Source organism: Nestor notabilis, unplaced genomic scaffold, assembly GCF_000696875.1.
Source record: "Nestor notabilis isolate BGI_N333 unplaced genomic scaffold, ASM69687v1 scaffold2846, whole genome shotgun sequence".
Classification (NCBI taxonomy): Eukaryota; Metazoa; Chordata; class Aves; order Psittaciformes; family Psittacidae; genus Nestor; species Nestor notabilis.
Window position 1 is genome coordinate 12101 of NW_009932176.1, and position 4491 is coordinate 16591.

Consider the following 4491-nt stretch of genomic DNA (forward strand, 5'->3'; position numbering starts at 1 on the left):
CTGATTAAGAACAACTGATCAAAGTGAGAAGTGACTTAGGTGTTACAGACTTTCATTATGTAAGGGCCACTAAATTAAATCTTTCTATATCTACTGCTAAGGAGTTATAACTTGCTTATAAAAAAAAAAGTCAACTCCAAGCTGAAACTTGGCAGTTAATTTTCTACTGCTGAGTAAAATAGAAAACTTTAGTGTGATGGACCAAGTGCGCTCATGAAATCAAACTCATTTTTCATACAGATTCAGATACAATGTCTAGATGAATACTTTCAATTCTCTTTTAGGAATGTTATATTATGCTATACTGTTTACTTAACTATCATTAAATTAAGTTTTATTCATAGTATCAAGAAAACATTAGCTTACTATTTCTGTAAAGCAGCACTATACATAGTAAGGACTGATACAGGAAGAATTTACAGAAATCACTAATTAAAGGTCTCCTGGAATAAAAAAACATTATAATGGAAAAGTAACACTCTCAGCCTGGCAAATGACATGAGAACTACTAGGGTTTGCTACAGAAGTCTCATTATGGCAATCAATATGTAAGTAGCAATGCCTATTTAAACTAGAAAATGCTATTTTTCAACCATCCATTAGAAAATATGGCAAAGCACATTAAGTTTCTTTATTAACATGTTGAGGAAACACTTTGTGGAAAATGAAAAGATGTGCAGGCCATAACTGTGCAAGAGAAGATATTTTCATTATGTACAAAGGATTTGGAGGATTCAGGAAAAGAACACAGAAGAATAAAGAACAAAACATTAAGAAAGCCACGATACAAAAGTCAGCATATGCCTACTAAAAATCCTCAAGCAGCTTAAATGGAGTATAGTACTCCTCCTTGCAATCAGTTTGAAAGTGATCCCAGACAAGAGTCCATTTCTGCTGATAAGATTTTTTTCAAACTTCATTATAGAAAACCTCCCAAAGTTCACCCAAGTAGACAGTATTTAGTACCAACTTATCTCAGCATACAGCTCTCTCCAGTGGTTTTGCAGATACTCACAGCTTCCACAAGATACAACTGACCCAACTTGTAAATTGCATCATTTTTGAGATGTGGTTAAAAGCAAAAATGACAAGAATAAAATTGCCCTTTTTTTTTTTTTGCCATTTATGAAACAGCATTTTCAATGAAATAAAACCAGATTAAAAAAAAAATATGAGAAACTATATATCAGAATTCATACTAAACCAATCAACAACCTAAGAAAACCAAAGCTGCCCTGTTACTGTGGGATCTCAGCTTTCATACTTCTGACCAAGAAAGAGGAAAGTGGACTGTAGACATTATGACTATAATTTCCTATTTCTGTGCATGGCTGCAGGAAAAAAAATGACAATGAGATAAAAATTTGAAGACTATAGCAGAAGATTCCGACAGAGAAAGAAAAAGGCAAAACCACAACTAACCAAAGAAATAGTGGTTAAGATTGTTAAAAGTGTAATTATTTGTTTCATAAAGTGGAAAAAAGTGTAGTCTGACAAAATATGATGGTAGTTTAACAGACATCTGCAATAAATTTGTCAGTTAGCCAAATACTAGGGAAAACATTCCACCTTATTGCTTGTTAGGTGGTCATGTTATGCAAGCATACTACATAAAAGCTCAAAAAAGGGAAGCACATAAGCAGACTATGACCAGCCCTCAGACTGTTTAACATTGAATGCAAAATATGTGAAATAACAGAATTAGCAATATTGCAAAAGAAGTACAGTAAGTCATTCAAATTGGCTTGCAGTTAAGTTTGGTTGGACAGGAGCATGACAGTTTCCACCTAATGTACTTACTAAACATTTCCAGTCCTATACCAAGTAAATTTATTTTCCTCTATAAAACTACAATTCCTTAAAGGAATGGAAAAAGAATGCATGGAAGGAGCTGCAGATAGGCAGGATGTCATTATACTTACAAAATCAGAAATGAAGCATTGTATGTACTGCTTGGATGTGGAGGATTTTGCGAAAAGGTAACACTTTTCCAGTCAGGAGGAGAAGCAGGGAGAAAGGCAGGTGAAGAGAACACACAAGTTTCATTAAGTCTGAGCAAAAGCCATTAAATATTTTATAATGACCTCGCATATTGAAGGTCAGTATCGGAAACTATGAAGTTCAGCTACATTAGAGAAGCTGCAAATACTTCTTGGTAAGTTTTCTTGGTAGTCTCCATTTAAAAAAAAAATAAAAAATAAAAAAATTCAGTCACTCAGCTTTGAAAAACTTTAGGTACTTCTATATCCTATGTAAAGGATCTACAGCTGAGTGTTAATAACTCAGTCATGTCCCAGAATAAATCCAAGATGAAGTAAACTTAATGTATCACAAATCAGACAGAGCTGTCTAAGAAGATGCTAGTTTCCCTGTTCTCTAGAACAGAAATATCAAGTTAGGAAGAGAGTACTCTCTAGTGTAAAAGTATAATAGCATAGTTTCTGCCCCCAGGAAAACTTCACCAAAGCTTCTGAAAAGCCCCACAATATACATACTCTCAACACTCTCAATTTTAATAGTAAAGCCTACTAAAACTGTCTTTATTATGTCCATGCCTTGACAGCCTATACTTCAGGATGATTTCAATAGGATTTGTGAAAGAATGAAGTCAACAAAAGGGAAAGGGAAAAGGAAAAAAAAAAAAAAAAAAAAAATGGCATGGTCTACGCAAGTCTAAAATTAAAGGGCACATATTGACCTAACTCAGGAAATCAGACCTCTCCCATCCTTCTTGCTAATGTTGTGACTGCAGTAAAACAAAAAAGTTAACTCAGTTGCTCATACAGAAGACTCAAACTAATCAGCACTAAACTGAAATGCAGCTATTTTGTGCGAAGGCACACTACTTCGAAATAATACTGACAAGATCTGAAAATAAAGCATGGTAATTTAATTATTAAAAATTACACTCATGGAGAATTATGCAAGATTATAAAGCTCACAAAAGCTCATTTACCAATGGCAGACTTAATGAAGATTGATTTCACGTATTACCTCACCTTGACATATTCACCTGTCTTCTTTAGAGGATGCCTTTGAGATGCCCTGCCTTTCTGGTGCTGGTGGGAAATGTGACATACTGTTGCTCAAAATACATTTGTCAAGGGATACACCTGCAATCCTATTTATAACTCCAGAAAAACAAAGTGAAATATCAGTTGAGACCATAAGCATAAACACTCTGGACATCTTCCAGCATTCACAGACAATGAACCAACAGCACAGGGATCAGCAGAAGGATAATTCTGCTTGCAGTCCACCATATGAAACTGTCACACACCATTATCCATAAAGGTGGCTTTCAGAAGGGTAAGATATGTTCACAACAGTCTATCTGTACATTTGAGCTATACAATCCTGAGGAGAAGCAGTGAAATTTGTCCCCATGGGCCTCCCAACTAACTATTACTGCACCTGGGAATACTGCTCTCAGTGGGAAATTTGGAATAAAAAAACCCCCTCTTTATCAAGAAAGCCACATGCACATACTTGGATGACCAAAACTACCCCCTAAGTCACAGTCAGGATTCTCCAGCCTACACACACATGACAAAACTTAAGTTTCACAAACAACATCACATAAGTTTGTAATCTCACAGGCTCCAATTTTGCCAACATTCAAAGACAATGAATGCTTATATTAAATTGACACAAGCAGTGCACAAATAAAGTCTCTGTTTTGCAAGGCACAAATTGAAAGCAGAAGTGATTTGGAGATGTATACAATTCCAGCATGGTGGTCACAGGCAATGTCCATGCCAAAGAAACAAAACTGAGCTTTAAGCTGTTTGTCCTCTTGACTGGGGTGCAAGGAAAGTTTTGATTAGTACTAAGCGAATTCAAACAACCCCTTAAGAAAAGCTTTAAGTAGTAATGAAAGCCCTCAAGACAAGAAAGTTGTAGTACAAAGACAGAATTGAAGCCAAGCTCAGATGGCCATCGTAAACAAACTTAAAAAGATTTTAAAATTGCACTTCAATAGCTAAAACCAAGGAGGGGCAGGGGGGGAAGCACTGCTGCATAATAATGATCAGGCATCAAAAAGATATTGCAATACCCTAAAAAGTCAGCTGAATATCCATTTTCAAAGAAATAGCAAGTAAAATGTCATTCCTGCAGCAAATGCTAACAGGTACACTCAATCAGAAGTTACAGTGCCTATACTTATGAACTACACAGTTTCAAATCAAAGCAACTGCACAGACATTATAAGAGAATTCAGGAACCACTGTGGTATGAAAAGCTTTTTAAAGATATCTAACAACTATAAGTGTAAAACATTTCAATTTGAAAAATTTCAATCAATTTTAAAAATTAAGGTGTAGTACAAGAAAATAAAGGCAACACTGTCACTAATAATGCAGAGCAAAATAGTAATACTGCCACTGCAGCTGCACTACTTTGATATCAATAGTATTTGAAGAGTTTAGAAAAAACCTCCATGCTAAAGCAAAAATTTTAAATACTGGGATAAATGTAACTTCTAAGGTT